This window comes from Gopherus flavomarginatus, chromosome 2, assembly GCF_025201925.1.
Source record: "Gopherus flavomarginatus isolate rGopFla2 chromosome 2, rGopFla2.mat.asm, whole genome shotgun sequence".
Taxonomy (NCBI): domain Eukaryota; kingdom Metazoa; phylum Chordata; order Testudines; family Testudinidae; genus Gopherus; species Gopherus flavomarginatus.
This window is the reverse complement of record NC_066618.1, coordinates 143,237,101-143,255,427: the sequence shown is the minus strand read 5'-3', so window position 1 is coordinate 143,255,427 and position 18,327 is coordinate 143,237,101.

Here is an 18,327-nt window from a genome sequence, read left to right as displayed (position 1 = left end):
CCATAGCCTTGAAATTTAATTTCTCTTTCCTGCTACACATTCACTATCCACTTAATTCAATAATCTCTATCTCCTTTTGTTCCATTATTTGGTTTCTTACCCCTGTGAACTGTTTCTGCTTGTATAGCAGATATTGTAATCTGACCTCATTATTGCCTAATTCTTTTTTCTTCTCACACCCCATTCTTTAGCTGTATTTTTCACACACAGTTTATTTTATGCACCACATTGGCTATCCAACTAACTACACTGTACTAATTTGTAGTTCACACAAAGGTACATGACTGATTACCTTCCTGAGTTGTACATTTTGTATAATCACTTACATTTAAAATGTGAAAAAAAAAGCCAGAACAGGTTCAGCAGTACAAAGATGTGATACCTACATAAGAAAGCTTAAATATGCCATTAAACGTGAGGGAACTAAGAGTAATTGCTCCCTTTTTATAATAGCAAGGGTTGACACTATACTGTCATAACTGATTTTGCGGACCTTCTCCTAGACAATCAGTTTGGTTATAGCAAGAGAAAGGAAGCGTGCAAAGGAGTGGAAAAGGACAGAAGTTTTATAAATGTCACTTCAAGGCTACCAGACAAAATGTATGCTCCAAGAAGCAATTTTCAGCATTGAAAAAACTACTTACATTTTCAAAACTTTGATGGAGGTATGATCACATGACTCCCATTAAAGTACCCGGGAATTTTTTGGCCAATAGACCATGGAATTCTGAAAATTTAGGAATAAGATGAGCCCTTTGTGCAATTGGAAGGATGGAGTACAAATGGCAGCATAAGTGAAGAGCAGCTGAGAGATTAAAATTGACCTATTTTTTTGTTCTATGGCACGTTCACAATTTAAGTCATAATTAAATCAGAACCTCTTCTCTGAGACCTCCTTGAAAAGGGACAGTCATCTTGATTCTCCCATGCTTGTTTTCTACATTTCCATATTTGTTTTGTTTAATTGGTTTATCCATTTATTAGTACAATGGGTAAGCCAAATTAAATACTATTTGCCCTCCTGTGAGCTACAGCTTCATTAGCACATATCTCTAAGGAAACAGTGCAAGCATCACTGAGCCCTCCACATTACTGCCCCAAAGCACAGCACAAATACCACATCAGGAATTGAGTTTGAATTACTGTTGCTTTACTGAAACCCAGTAATAATTATAGAAGCCTTGGGATGTCCTTTTAGGCAGATAAAAATAAGAGTTACTTTACCATAGCTCAGATTTCCAAACTACTCTCAGAAATTAATGAAAACAACTCAGTTTCTTCATGGATTGTACCTTTTAAGTAAGACTGATGTGCTTCCTTGGCTATCTATTTATTAATGACACTGAAGTTTCAAATTGTACATATTATCCTGGAACTAGTCTCCAGTGCACTAGAGATTTGCTTTTGAGCTTTCATGAAAGATTTTCTATGACTTGGCATCAACCAACCCTAACAAAGCTGTGACAGACAGTAACCTAATCTCAGCCTTCCATCACTGAAAACAGGGAAAGAAGTGCCCTCTTATAGAAAAGGGACATTTCTATTTTCACTCTCACCTCTTGTTTGTCTTTCCAGTGTTGTTGTCAATCTCCTCATTTCCACATTGTTTCGATTCTGCAAAGACAAAAGGCAAATCAGACAATTGCAGCTAATTGCAAGGCCAAAAGACAACATGCACACATACAAAGAGCAAATTTACTAATGGAAACAATTCCAATTAGAAGAAACATGGGGCACATGCTGAAATAGCTCACCTTCTCTCCTGCACGTAGTTACTTTGCTATTAGTAGTGAAGGCATCCATATAAAAGTACAATGCACAGCTTTCTGCCAATCATATATCCATAAAATATCCTACACTGTGACAGATATGGCAATTTTCTACAATATCCTTGAAAGACCTTGTACATTTATGCATTATTGTGGTCCATGATTGCATGTAATCTCTTTAGGGAAGTAGATGTGACCAATGTAAGAGTTCAAAAGACTATACTGAGAATGTGTCAGACAAGCATGGATTTTTGGGACAATACATGGTTAAGTGGATTTCCTGGGGAATCCCTAGGGAGAGGTTAATGCAAATTCCCCAACTCCATCTATGCCCGCAGCTACCTTGGCTGAGAACAGGGAAACAGAGCCACTAGGAGCTGTGGGTGGCCATGCAAATATAAACAAACTGTCTGGTGGCCCACCAGCAGATTACCCTGATGAGCCATGTGTGGCCCACAGGCCACCCACAACTGGCTTAGGCTAAGGGGCTGTTTAATTGCGGTGTAGCTGTTTGAGCTTGGGTGGGAGCCCAGACTCTAGGACTCTGCAAGGTGAGAAGAGCTCTGGCTGCAGCCCAAGGGCAAACATCTACACTACAAGTAAACAGTCATTTAGTCTGAGTTCCGTGAGCCCGAGTCAGCTGGCACAGGTCAGCTGCAAGTGTCTAAATGCAGTGTGGACATATCCTTTGGAATTTGTTTTCCATTTTCAATATCCTGGAGAGACAAACTATGTCTGGCTTTTATATGAGTACACATTTTAGTGTTAGGAGGAGACTACAAGGAGCAATTCCTCCACCTTAAGTAACTACAGAAGGGTAAAGCACAATTGCTGTCTCTTCATACTGCTTTGTGGGTGCACAATTCCCCTTTCTGCACAAGTCAAAGAGTAGGACTAGCACAATGAGGGGTAGCAGTGGTGCACTCCTCTGTGTACTAAGGAACTCAGGGAAGATTCAAAGACAGAAGTACTCCCCATGACAGCTCCCCTTTAGGGCCAGGGTTACTCCACATTCCCCTGTACTGTACGGCTGTACCTGAATTGCATGCTTGAGCCTGGACAAGTAACATACTATGGACATAATAAAATACCATTTAATGTTTTTGTGGTAACTACTTTTTCTTTTATTGCACAATAAGTAGAGAGAAAAATGTACCAAGGGAGCAGCAATTTAACAAGGGAAATTTTCATATTCAGTATTTTCCTCCAATCAAGAACCAGCCCCAGATGCCCTGAGTCCCGGGCTGCAAGCCGGACCACCCTAGCCCCAGCCCTAGCCCGGGTTATGTGGGAAGATTGGGAAGCAGGAGAGTGCTTGGGGGCAGAGCATGGATGGGACCTCTGCTATTCAGAGAGGCTCAGCCTCCCTTGGCCTATGATACCCACCATGGATGGAGATCAGATGAATAGCAACAGCTCAACTAACTTCTCTTTCTCCCAAAAGGATGGTTATTTTTACTACAATCTAAGAAACTGTCAAACAAGGTTATTTTTCTTCTCCAAACTTTCTACAGCTAAACAGAAAGTGCAAAAGGGATGTTGAAAACAAAGCCTTACTTAATACTTTATATTTCAAATACTTGATTTTCCCTTCTTTTCTGTATCTTTAATAAAAGATTGAAGGGTTTTTTAAATGGTGTGTCTGCCATAGTACTAAGCAGAAACAAGGCAAGGGTCCCAGAACATGGGGGACCAGGGAGCCATGCCCCCATCACTTTTAATAGTGGGAAAGCTGTTCTCTCCTACTTTTACCTGCCTTAAGGGTGAGTGACAGGGGGAGGCAGAGAGGAGTGATCTGGGGGTGGGGCCAAGATTCAGGCATTAGTGTACCCCCACTTCTAGGGAGCTTCCAGCTCTCCTGGGGCGAGGTAATATCTTTTATTGGATCATCTTTTTGGTGCAAGGGACAAGCTCTTAAGCTATACAGAGCTCTTATTCAAGGCAGGAAATGTGCTGAGAGTGTCACAGCTAAATATACGGTGGAACAGATTATTTAGTGTAAATATCTAGCACATATTCTGAGGGACCATCCAAGACAAAGTGACCCACTAGGACCTCTGCAGTCATAGGACAGAAAAAGAGGAACAGTGGGTTACAGATTGCCATAATAGGCCATAAATCCAGTGTCTTTATGAAGACCGTGATTTTTAGAGTCTGGAAAAGTTATGAATTTAAGATCCCAGGCTTGTCTTTTGAAAGCGTTGTGCAGGTTTTCTTTGGGGAGCAGGACTGAGTGGTCAGATATGGAGTGATTGTTTTGTGAAAAGTGATTGCCTAGAGGTGATGTGTTATTTTCTTTTATCATTTTTTTCTGTTTAAGTTCATTCAAGAGCATATTGATTGTTGGTTTCACCCACATAGTTTTTATTGGGGCATTTAGTGCACTGGATAAGGTACACCACATGTTGTAAAGGGCACGTGTAGGACCCATGGATCCTGAAAAATGTGTTGTGGGATGAAATGATTGTCACAGCAGTGGAGATGTGTCTGCATGTTTTGCATCTGCTGTTATGTCATGGTCTCTGCTGCTTTGAATTGCTGTGTCTTGGTCTGTGGGGAGCTTGCCTGTGATGATGAGCTTGACAAGGTGGGGGATTGTTTGAAGGCCAGAAGTGGGGGCTCTATGCACTTCATCCAGTGCACTAAGCACTAGTTTCTTCTTTCACATTCTGAACTCTGCATATAAGCTAGTGCACAGATTTATCCAGTATGTTATCTTCCTTCACCAGAAGCTCATGAAGTTCCCCTGTTAAGCCATTTAATCAACTAACTTTTCACATAGGATTTACTAATGTCTTGCCATTTGACAATATATCCTCTTTGTATTGATAGTTCCAGATTCAGCACACTAAGTTGTAATTCACTCAAGTCATCTTCTGGACAAGGTGAAGAAAGAAACGCACTATTGAACAGTCTCTTCAATGCAAACAAACACTATGGAGTTTGTGTGTCTTCCTCCTCCTGGCTTGCCATTCCTTCCAGTACACCTAAGTTACCTCTAAACTGTGCAGTCATGCACTGCCCAGCAGTCTATGTGAGGTGTCCCTTCCTGCATGGCCACACTGCTCCTGCCCTCTGTCTTGGAGCCCCTAGCCAGCTGCGCCCGAGAGGCTCCGGCTGGCTGTGCTGTAGTGGTGGTGGGCAGACAGCACGACCAGGCTCAGGAGTGAGACATAGGAAGGAGCTTGCTGAAGGCTGCTGCCGGGTCTGAACATGTAGGCTTCAAACTGCTGAGTGCCCATCTGCTTAAAGGGGCTGCACGTGTGTGTGTGTTTGTCTCTCTCTCTCTCTCTCTCTCTCTCACACACACACACACACAGTCTTTCACACCCACCTCCTAACACATACTTGTATTGTTGTTACTTCTTGATACTTCCTGCAATGCATATATATTTCTGTAATTTTAATCTGTCAAAGTGCTGTTATTTTAGTTTTTTTGACAGGTTTATGCATTGTATAATTTTTATTTCTCTCTTATGCTTAAATTTAATGCTTTGTGTAGTGATTTCTAAAATGCCTAACCTGTCCTGGCTGGAGTTATTATCCCTATGGTAACTTTTTAAAATAATCTATCTATAGGTTTTTTGTTTCTAGTGGTGTTGCACATCTGTACATTACCTCAATATGGTGTGTAGAGGTGCGGACTAACCCCTGCGGTGCCTCCTGCTGGTTACTTCTGGGAATTAGCTCGGTTCCAGCTCCAGAGTGCCCTCTGCAAGCCGGTGATCCACCTGTCCTCTGGCCCCGTGTCCCTCCCTGGACCTGGTGCCCTTTTACGTGGAGTGCTGCCCCTAAGCAGTCACCCCTTTCTCTGAGGGTTTTCCCTTCCCAGGGGACCCTCACCCTCTATCCCCCTTTGCCTCAGTATATGGCTACTGCCCAGTCTCCATCTAGCCCCCATTCACTGGAGCAGACTGCAGTATCAGCCACTCATCATAGGCAACAGGGTTTGGACTTGCTGCCCTAGCCTACCCCCGGGCTGCCCTCTGCAACCCCCAGTACCTTTTAGCCTAATGCTAGGCCACAGCCTGGGGCTTTCTAGGCTAGAGCTCCCCCGCTCCTCAGCCTGTCCTCAGCCCTGCTCCCCTCAGGTACTTTGTCTCTAGCTCCTGGCAGCCAAGCCCATCTCCCTCTACAGCTAGAGAGAGACTGACTGCTTCTAGCTCCTCTGGTCTTCTTATGAGGACCCATTGCCCAGTTTGGGGCGTGGCCCCAGCTGCAGCCACTTCCCCAATCAGCTCAGCCTCAAGGCTGCTTTCTCCAGCCACAGCCCCTTCCCAGGGCTGTTTTTAACCTCTTCAGGGCAGGAGCAGGGGTCCATCCTGCTACATACCTCCTGCCTCAAAACCCCCACCCCTAGGGAGAGGGGGGCTTCTTCGCCTGGACCAGCCGCCCATGTGCCTCCAGTGCCACTCGCTTCTTTTCTGATTCCTCCAATTGCTTCCGCAAGCGGACCTCCTCATCCACGACGGCCGCATACTCCTTAGAGAGGTCCATCGCACTCGCTTCAGACTCACGGAGGGCCCGCTCTGCTTCCTCAAGCCATGCCCATAGATTTGAGTCCCCCAGGCCCTGGGTCCCCTTGGTGGTCTGTCCCACAACCACCTGGGTCCATTTTGTTTCTTGGATATGTCCCCTCTGGGTCCCCGTTGCTTGTTGGGCCCACCCCGTCTGGGTCTCTCTCTCCCTGACAGGCAAGGTGATGGTCTGGGTCCCAACCTCCTGCGGGGTCCCCACGATCTCCAACTCAGCCTGTGTCACCTTCTCCAGATCCAGCATGGCCCCTTCCGGGCCTCCCGGCACCTCCCTCGGCCAACCCTCATCTCTCCTGAGGGGGCAGTGCCTCTTAATGTGGCCTGGCTTCTGGCAGCCCCAGCAGGCTCCCTGCCTCCTCGGAGCCTTAGGCCTTCTCCGACTTTTTGTTGGCCTAGTCCTCCCTGAGTTGCCCTGCACCACGTTCCCTGGGCCTAGACAGTCCCTCCAGAAGTGGCCCGTCTGCCTACACATCCAACACACTGCCTGGGTTCCCACACCCGGCAGACTGCCCGAGGGACCTGCCGCTGCCCCTTCTCTGGGTGAAGTAGCCTGTTCCCAACCCAATAGGGACAGTCCTTCTTTATATGTCCCTGTCTTAAACAGGCATAAAATGTCCGGCGCTCAGCCGCAGGCCTCCTGGTCCCAGCTCTCCACCTCTCCCATCGGTCTCCACCATGCCTCCAGAACTCCATCCTGAGGATGTTTACCAGGTCTCACTGTTCCTGTACCAGCTGGCCCACCTGTCCCCGGAGGCCCTCCTGCATCTCCCACATGTCCTGTTGGGCCTCCCGGATCCCCTGCAGTTGGTCAGCCTCCTTTCTTTGGGGCACTGGCACTGGGGCCCAACCAGAGACTACCTCTGGGGCCTCTGCATAGAAGACCCCTGTGTACCCCGGATCCATCATTCCCTGGATCACTCCAGTCCCAGCAATAGTCCACAGTCCTTGCCCAGGCCCCTTGTATCGGGGCGGACCGCTATGCCCGCATTCTCCACCACGTGTAGAGGTGCAGACTCACCCCTGCGGTGCCTCCTGCTGGTTACTTCTGGGAATTAGCTCGGTTCCAGCTCCGGAGTGCCCTCTGCAGGTGGGTTGTGCTGTTGGAGGAATGAAGCAGTATGAATCCATGTCAGATGTAAAGAAGGATGCCCTGAGATAATAGTGAGGAGATATGAATGGGTAGGGATGAGTGTTGTGGGGAGTGCAGGTACAGAGTGTTGGGTGGGAGGTGAATATGAAGAGGTGAATACAGTGCATTGAGGGGTTGCTATTCAGTGCAGGGGAGAGTGTCGCAGGGAAAGGCAGGGAGTGTGAGACACAGGAGTAGGCATAGGGTGTATGAGGTGGTTGCTGTGAGTGGGGCTAGGGGGATATGAGTGTGAGGGCTGGAGTAAGTACATGGGTGAGTGTGGTCGGGTGGCTGTAGGGCAGTGGTGGGCAACCTGCAGCCCATCAGAGTAATCTGCTGGCGGGCAGTGAGACAGTTTGTTTACATCGACCATCTGCAGGCACGGACAACCACAGCTCCCTTTGGCCACAGTTCGCTGTTCTTGGTCAATGGGAGCTGCAGGAAGTGGTGTGGGCCAGCCACCATTTCCAGCAGATCCCATTGGCCAGGAATGGCAAACCACAGCCATTGGGAGCTATGGTTGGCCGTGTCTGCAGATGGTCAATGTAAACAAACTGTCTTGGGACCCACCAATGGATTACCCTGATGGGCTGCATGTGGCCCAGGGGTCACAGGTTGCCCACCAGTGCTGTAGAGGCTGAATGCAGAGAGTCAGTTTGCAGCAGTCTGGGGTGTGAGTGCCAGGGTCAGTGTGCTGGGGTGGGTGCAGGATATGGATAGGGTTAGGGATGAGTGCAGAGTATGTGAGGAGGAGGTGTGAGTGGGGAATAAGTGTGGAGTGGATGGGGTCAAGTGTAAGGCTGAGTGAAGGAGTGAGGGGTGAGTACATGGAGTAACTGTGGTGAGAGTGGGATTGCAGAGTGCGAGGGCATGAGTGCAAGTAAAGGGTGTGTAGGTATGGGCGTGAGGGGGTGAATGTGAGGGGCATTAGTATGGGTGTGAAGTGGGGCAGAGGATGAACATAGGGGTTGAGTGGGAGGGTTGGGAAAGTGAGTGCAGTGTAAGAAGACAGGGTAGATTTTCAGAGATCTCAGCACCCACTAATTTTTCTTGGTCTCATTCCCCAACTAGGGGCTGTTCTGTGCTGTTTCAGTGTCACAAATTTCCCAGCACTCGGAGTTCTCAATAATTTTTTTTCTCAGAATTTACCCCTAAGATGAAACTTTTTAGCGAAACATAAGTCCACAATCCATTAGAAAAAGCCATTCTCCTGTCTGACAAAGGGGGACACAGTGACATTAAAAGGTGGGAAATTCCAAACCAGTAAAAGGAAATCTCTTTCCAGACAATGCACAATTAGCCTGTGGAACTCACTCCCAGAGAATGGAGTGAACACCAAGAACTAAACAAGATTAAAAAAGGGATTGAACATTTAGGGACATCCAGAATTATCACAGCTAATGATAGTTATAACAAAAATGTTGTGGAGGGATCATCAAACCTCCTGCTTCAGTGTTTAGATCAATCTCTCGATACCAGAGATCAGGATAAAACCTAAATTGGCAGGGAGTGGGTAGATTATCTCACATTCATCCTATCTACTATAGTCTGGGACATCTGGTACTGGCCACTGTTGGGAGATGGGATACTAAACTAGATAGGCTCAGATCTTTTCTGATTGGGCAATTCCTGTGATCCTGAACAAACACAGATCTTTAACTCCTACTTACTGTGTTTAACTACATTACATTGTAGAAGTGTTGGTCGTGACTCTGTAGATGAGGTTGAGTTGCATTCTCCATTTAAAGCAAGGATTTAACCTCATCATCATGTCTGAAAAATAGTGTATTCTCCCCCAAAGTACACCCCTTTGAGAATTTACAAGCAAATCTTAATGAGTTTAGGAGCTACAATTATTTTAAAAGGGGTCTATTAAAATTGCATTTTTCTTTGCTCTGAATTATCTTAATGGAATAATGCAGACACTATAGACTTTCCATATAATCAAAGTTAATTAAAATCTTGCATAGGCTGTGTTTAAAGAAATTCAGTTGTAATTAGTCTGAAAGTATTGATTGTTGAATTTAATTATTATTATAAATGTTACAGAAAGTTCAGATCAGCAGCTCAGGCAAAGTTTGGTTTTTGCTCTTACATCACCAATATTAATTGCCCCCAAACTTGATTAATGTGTAGTTAAGGTTGCTCTGTGCAGCCTCGTGTCCCTTCCAGAATGTAGAGAAGGGCTAATCTTGAACCTCAAAGTCAGGAAACATAAAGTGAAGGTACATACCACCTTCACAATGCAGTTCTGTCCCCTACAGCTCACATGGGAATGGTTCAATAAGGGGGCTGCTTTAATAAGAACCAGGAATGTGTCACTGTTTGTTGTGTTCCACAGATTTGAATTCCAGCATTTATCTGTGTACACTCCACCCGTATTCGGTGTACTAGGTATGGCTGTACCGAATGGGGGAGGGATTAGTTGAAGCAGGTTCACAGAGCTGTCACTGTTCTATGACGAGATGCACATGTGTACCCTGAAGGATCAAGTATGCCTTATCTCAGCACTGAGCTCTGTAGACTGTCAGTAGAGGTGCACATGAGTGTCTTCTTCTGATGAGGACTGACAGCAGTCTGGTGTCTAGGGCTTAGCAAAGAATAATATGCTGAGTATGCAAATGCATAGACACAGGAAGCCAGGAAGCAGTAGTCAGACATTTTGCAGAGATGAAGAGCAAGACGATGCCAGCACACACTGCAGGATCAGCAACACAGCTACCACTAAAAGTTAAGTTACAACTGCTTAATAAAATCCTTTGTATAAATCTGTGTATACCTCATGAGGGGCAAAACAATACATGGTATCAGGAGTTGCCAGATGGGAGAGTGTTGCCTGGAGAACATTTAAAGGCAGCACGTAAAGGAGAGAGGAACTGTTTCAAGCAGCCCTTACACCAGAGAGCAGACCAGAGGAGCTTCCCTCCCTGATCCAGAAACACACACAGTTTAACAACAAAACAACAACAAAAGGATAGCATAAAGCCACCATTGGAACTGAAGTCAGTGGGGAATGTAGAGCAGGACTGGATTACCCAATAGGCAGACTAAGCACATGCTTAGGGCACCAGAAATACAGCGGGCACCAAAAAAAAGAAAGAGAGATTTAATTTTTTTTTTATTTAATATTTCAAAAAAAGCATCGAAGTAGTAGCGATGGGAAAAATCAGAACTTTGTTAGTTTTCCTTACACTCCACTACACACTCTCCCCCCTTTTTCTGTTCTCTTTTTATTACTTTATCCCCACCTAAACCAGGGGGGCATCCTACTAATGTAGAAAGAAATAATGTGAGGAAATCAGAGACTGTAACTGATCATCCTACTCCTGGTGGTAAAACAGACATTGTTCTTGAAGGTTTGGATGTGTCAGAGACTGAACCTGCTCATGCTGTAAATAATAGGAGAAAAGATCTTGGTGTGTGGGTTGATTTCAGTACCGATGATGTAGCTTACTGGATAGATTGTGGACCAAATGACTGTCAATACCACACTGGGCCATTTAAGAACTCATGTCGGACCTTTACCAATGGCAAACAAACAAGGTAGAAAACATTGCAAACATTGCAAACAAGATGCAAGAATTAGAGTTTGTATTCATGTTGACCATGTGGAATGAAATTTTACAACACTTTTACCACACAAGTCAAGATCTCCAAGAAAAAGAATTGGATTTGAAAACATATGCGGACCTCTGTCAATCATTAGCAGACCAATAACACACTTTGAGGAATGATTCTGAAAGATTTGAAAACATATCAAAAGATATCTTACCTGATACTAACTACAAAGAAGCCCAGTCTCACAAGTGAATCAGGAAAATACAAACAAATTATAGCAGTGCAACAGAAACAGCATTGAATCCTAGAGACAAATTTCGCATATCTACTTACTATGCTATAATTGATACACTTGAAGTTCATATAAAGAGGAGAAGTGATGTGTACTATGAAGTATCAAGTAGATTTTCTTTTCTAAACAATATGGACTTATCTGATGAACAATATTCACAAGATTCCCAAAAGCTAGTTGACTCATACCCTGTTGACTTGAATATGAATCTCTGTACAGCAGTTCCACTGTTATATGCGCTCATAGTTTAATGAAACAGGAAAAATGAAATTCAGTCTCATTGATCTTCATGACACAATATTGAAAGACGGAATACAACATGTATTTCCAAATGTAGAAATCGCACTACGTATTTTTCTAACATTGATGATTACTAACTGCTCCTCAGAATGCTCTTTTTCTCAGTTGAAAAGAATAAAAAAAAACAAACCAGAGAACAACAGTGTGTCAGACTTGATTCACTTTCCCTATTGTGTATGGAAGTGGACATGCTTCATCGAGTGAGCTTTGATGAAATTATCCAGAATTTTGCAATCAGAAAATATAGAAAGAAGCTATTTTAATTTCAGCATACATGTAAGTTTTGTGTCATTTAAAAAATAAAATTTTATTTTAAGGTATAGTATTGTTTTTATTTTGAATTACATATGGAGTGGGGGGGACCAGAATCTTTTCATTGCTTAGGGCCTCTAAAGACTCTGATGTAGAGGAATCCTGGAAGAAGTTTAAACAGTGTTTTTTCGCTATACATGGTGACAACAGAGGAAGGCTCCTTTAGCAGAGACTATAAAGTAGACTTTACTGCTATCTGTAGATGGCAGAGAAGCTCTCCCCGACAACAGTGAAGATTTTGATAAATTCTTAGCACAATTTAAGACTCATTTCATCCCTAGAAAGAATGAAACTTATGAAAGGTTTATTTTCCACAAAAGAGTGGAAAAGGACCACAAAGATGTTGAGTGTTACATCACAGACTTGAAGCATAAGACCCACTCTTGCAACTTAGTGCCCATAAGCAGTTCCTTGATTAGGGAAAGGCTGGTGGTAGGCTGTAATGATGCAGAGGATGACAGGGACACTGTGCAGGAAGTCACAGCACAGCAAGACAAGAAGGAAATACACACAAGGAAGCAATACATGGATACTAGTCTATATAAGGAAGGGGAAAAAATTATGGAAAGCCAAGCCCAGACAACTGCGTGGAAAACGTGGAATAAAAATTGCTTGTAGACAATGCCCAGCATTTGGACAAAAGTACAGCGTGTGTCACAAGTACAACTAGTTTGCTAACCAATGCAGACAACAGAGAACCCTGAATGCAATCCAGAAATATCATGATAGCTTCAATGAGGCGATGGTATATGTTGATGACACAGAGCAACTGCTGTCAGTAGACAAGCACTGGTTCATTACTTTGAACACTAATGGCTCACAAATTACATATAATATAGAAATATGTGTTGACCCCAATACAATTATCAGCATGAGTGTGGCAAACTTTAAAATACAAGCCGGCCACTGGAGAAACAGGCAAGTATATTGACAGGTTACAATGGACTCCCTATGTCTGTGGTGGGCAGATGCCAGCTCAGACTGACACATAAGAAAAGACTACGTTTAGTTATTGTTACAGGAGAGAGAACACCTATTTTGGACCTGGAAACAAGTCAACAATTGGGACTGACATGCAAGCTGTTTAATATAGAACACATCTTGTTGCAAGGCATCAAAACTTTAGTAATGAAACATATGAACATCAGAAAAATAATCTGACATAGGTATTCACATCATCATGGTAAAATATTCAGGACCCATTTCACCTTGCATGTGGACATAGTTGAAAAGAGCTACAGCGGAGGATAAGATGCTGTAGTCCATGATTCACGCTTTATATTCAGGATGGAAAAAACAATTCATGCTAAACAGTATGTTTCTTTCAGTGTCTATGGTTGATGATGTCCTTCTCAAGCATAAGCACATTGTGATCCAGCTGAACTCAGAAACAAACATGCTAAAGACCATTCATGAAGGGCACGTGGGTATAGAGAAGTTCTAAAGAAGGGCACAAAAAACAATCTATTTGCCAGGCATGAATGGCAACATCACTGATATGTTAAATTCCTGTAGCACATCCAAATCAATAGGCCAGCCATACCCAAAGACCCACAAATAAATATGGATGTGATAGCTTAAGTTTAGGACACAGTGGGAGAAGATACTTATATCATAGAGGACAGAGATTATTTGGATATATTTGATGTATACTCAGACTACTCAGAGATAGAAATATTGATGGAAGCCACATGAAACCAGGTCATCAGGAAACTCAAAACTATTTTTTGCTAGATTTAGGATTCCAGAAGTAGTGAGGACCAAGAATGGACCTCAGTTTGCTAGTAGAGACTTCAAGATTTTTGCAGATGAATATAGATTTGAATATATTACTTCTAGTCCTAGGTATCCAGAGGGTAATGGGATTGCAGGGGGTAAAACTATTGAGACTTTTTTTAAAAGCAATACCTGTGTGGAAAAAATGAACTCCACTCTCAGGTTGGAAGCAACAAAATCAGAGACAGCTTTATTCAGGACATGCAATTGCAAGGGAAGAACATAGCTGACAGAACACATCTCTGCCTCAGTTTCTCCAAAGTACAAGCAAAATTACACAAGCATTTATACCTCTTTGCGATGTGCATGAATTAAAAACATCTCATTTTATTTAGGCTATTTGCTAGCTATTCCAGTATTTTCTCACTTTCTCTTCTCAAAGCTAGGTCACACTGACTATTCTGCTGTTTTCCACTCGCTTCTGATGTGAGCCCTGTTTCTACAGGTCTCGCAATATTAGATTAAGACTTGACAGAACAGTTGCTCTGCCTCTAACATCTAAATGGCTGCACTTAAACCCTCTCTTTCTTTCCCTGCTTCCACACATGTGATGGAGGACCCTGTTACTGCATTAGAAGGTGGCAAGTCACCTATGGAGCTCCTGCTAGGGCATCAGATATGAACTAAACATCATCAGCTAGAGATCAGACAGGGTTTGACTCAGGCACAAATGGTTGCAGAAGGAAAGGAAAAGATGTAAAGAGGGAACTATACAGTGGAGAATCTGTTAAAATTTAGAATAATGGTTCTTGAGAAGGTAAGACTGAGGTGATTCATCTGGTTGATCCAAAATCATATGAGATCAAAACAAAATAAGAATTTTTGTTGAGATGGAATTGTGAGCATCTCTGTAATAAATGTCCCAGCTACCTTCACAGATAATACAGGATTTACTAGTAAGACCACCTACACATCAAATTTGGGACATTACAGTAATAACACCAACACATACTGAAATTATACAGCCTGTTGAGACTACAAGGGTTGTGGATCTATCAGACACAAGATCATCAGATACCCAGGTTGATTATCTGGGAATCACTCCGCCCCGACCACAAGAAACTGATGTTGTCTCAAAGCACCCAGTGGAGGAGACTTGTCTCAATGGCAGAATCGTCAAAAGACTAACTGAAAGTCACTGAGCAGAAGTGAAATCATGTTTCACCTCTTCATGACTGAATAGGTTTTTGTTTTGTTCTTTGGTTGTTAAAAGAAGGATGTGCTGAGAATGCTAATATACTAATTCATATGCATAAGTAGGGTCACGAACCCAGGAAGCAGTAGTCAGACATGTTGTTTTCTAAACCTGATTTAAACCCAAGTTTTGCCTTGGGAAACTCTTTCTTCATATACACTCGTGTGTTCTGTTCCTGAAGTGTTCTGTAGTATCTGTAAAGATAGAATGTCAGTATGTGTGTTATTGATGTGTTGGGCATCACTAAAAGAGGCCAGTATCTCTTGAAATTGACTTTATACTTTCAAACAAAATTCAGACTGTGGAATCTTGTAATAGGATTAGACACACACACATCTTTAGCATGATATCCATTTTGGCAGAGGGACCACATATGAGGAGCTCACAGCCTGGTAACTGATTCTCTCTTCAGCAGCTTGGTGTAACTTTCTGCTATGGATATCGTCAGGCTGATAGCTAGACTTTTGAAACCAAGCAGGTATGATAACCTAAACTACCCTGACACACACAATGTTAAAGTCCACTAAAAAGCCAGTAAGACAAACTCCAGATTCTTCAACTCTTAATTTGTTCTTTTTTCTTGGAAAGGAAGGAGCAAAAAGAGATTAAATTGAGATGGGGAAGAGGAAGAACACACCTTTGCTTTATTATAAATCAAGCTCTCAGGAAGTTCATCATGTTAAGATTCCTCCCACACCATTATCTTGGCCACACTGCATAGCATCTTATATATTCTATTCCTGTTTCCCTGTTAAATTTAAAATATAATGCACTGAATTATTGTTTGTTATTAATGTATGCCATAAGATATTGATGATGTGGAATGTGGTTGAGCTGGTTTTGCAGGAGAAATTCTAATGTTTATAATTTCCTGAGTGCTTGAGATCTCAATATTAATGATGCATTGGTGCTATGGTATTTTTGTCCTCTTTTTGCACTTGGCATAATATATTGTGGTGCATATACCTGCAATCCCAGAGCTAGGTAATATAAGCAGACAGTATTGTGTAATAGCTAGAACAGAGGACTGGGCATCAGAAGTCCTGTGTTCTAGTTCTGGACTTGCCATTGACTCATTTTATAAATCTTGGCCACTTGCTTATTGTCTCTGTGCCTCTAAGGTTCCTTGTATTCAAAATGGGGATAATACCTACCACCTCCATAAAAAGCTATGAGCCCTGATATAAGGTCTAATATAATATGATGATTTACTGATTGGTTGCAAGACATCTTGAGGGCAAGGGAATTCAAACAAGACATGATTCACCAGAGCCCTGCACTTCGTATATAAAATGCTATCATTCTGAATGTATAGCCTTTGACAGGATGCAGTCTAATTGGACCATCAATGCCTAGGTACTACCAGAAAGAAAAGATATTAAACCTCAGGTGGAAAAGATCAAGGCCTTACAAATTACTTTTCCCAATTTATTTATAATCCCAGAGTGAGAAAGGGTTACATATTTGATTTACATCTTCTGTGGATGACACTTCTATTAAGTGGTCATCTAGGTACAGGTACACATACATCCCTGCCTTCTTAGGGATGCTGTCACTACAGACAGGCATTTTGTAAACACCCTGAATGCTATAGACAACCCAAAAGGGAAGACTTTGTACTGAAAGTGGTTCTCTCCTACCATGAAACACAGATATTTCCGATGACATTATCTTAATGAAATAAGGAAATATGTGTCTCTCACATGCAGAGCTGGAAAGCAATCCTGAAGGGAAAGAGAAAGGATAATAGAAGTTAGAGATACAAAAAGAAATTTCATTTCCTCATGTTAGGTGTTTAATTTCCTTAAATCCAATATAGGGCAAAGGCCCCCATCTCTTTTTGACATTATATAATAACATGAATAAAAACTCCTCCCTCTGTGATTTCACAATCATAGGATAAGATGTAAGTTCCTCTTGTGGATCAGTAACTGGTTGAAAGACAGAAAACAAAGGGTAGAAATAAATGGTCAGTTTTCAGAAAGAAGAGAGGTGTAAATAATGATGTCCCCCAGGGTTCTGAACTGGGACCAGTGCTATTCAAAATATTTGTAAATGATCTGGAAAAGGGGATATGCAGTGAGATGGCAAAATTTGCAGATGATACAGAATTACTCAAGATAGTTAAGTCCAAAGCAGACTGTTAAGAGTTACAAAGGAATCACATGAAACTGGATGACTGGGCAACAAAGTGGCAGATGAAACTCAGCGTTGATAAATGCAAAGAAATGCACATTGGAAAACATAATCCTAGCTATGCACAAAAAATTAAGGTATCTAAATTAACTGTTACCACTCAAGAAAGAGATCTTGTAGTCATTGTGGATAGTTCTCTATAAACACCTGCCCAGCATGGAGTAGCTGTCAAAAAAGCAAACAGAATGATAGGAACCATTAGGAAGGGGATAGATAATAAAACGGTAAATATAATAATGCCTCTATATAAATCCATAGTATGACCACACCTTGAATACTGTACACTGTTCTGGTCACACCATTTCAAAAAAGATCTATTAGAATTGGAAAAGGCACAGAGAACAGCAACAAAAATGATTAGGAGAATAGAACAGCTTCTGTGTGAGGAGAGATTAAAGGATCGGGATTTTTCATCTTGGAAAAGAGACTATTAAGAAGGAATATGATAGAGGTCTATAAAATCTTGACTGTTGTAGAGAAAGTGTATAAGGAAGTATTCTTTACTCTTTCACATAACACGAGAACCAAGGGTTACTCAATGAAAGTAATAGGAAGAAGGTTTAAAACAAACAAAAGGAAGTATTTCTTCATACAATGCATTGTGAACCTGTGGAACGCATTGCCAAAGGATGATGTGAAGGCCAAAATTATAACAGGATTAAAAAAAGAACTAGATACGTTCATAGAGGACAGTCCACCAAAGGCTGTCAGCCAAGATGGTCAGGGATTCAAACCCATGCTCTGAGATTCCCTAGGCTCTCTTAGCCAGAAACTGAGGGTGGGCAACAGGGGATGGATCACTTGACTGCTTGTTCTGTTCATTCCCTCTGAAGCATCTGGCCTTGGCCTCTGTTGGAAGACATGATACTGAGCTAGATGGACCATTGGTCTGACCCAGTATGGCCATTCTTATATCCATCTGATCATCCACTGCTCCGAAGTGCCTGGCTCAGTTATCGAAGGAACATAGTAAAAGTTGAGCAAATAAAACATTTTGGGGGAAAATGCCCCTCCCCTAAACATCTGATATCCTAATCAACTTAATTATAACTGAACTAAGTAACCCTATGCAAAACCGAGTCTCTAAAGCTTACCTAAACTATCTAACTAATATATATCCAATGGGATCTTGAAGCAGCTTCCTAACCATTCCACGGGTGACATTTGAAGGAACATACTAGTTTACTGTATTATTCTTAATTAGTCCTCAAATCAACATAATTTAATACAATGTGAATAACATTTCCCCCTTGCTTTATGCCTTT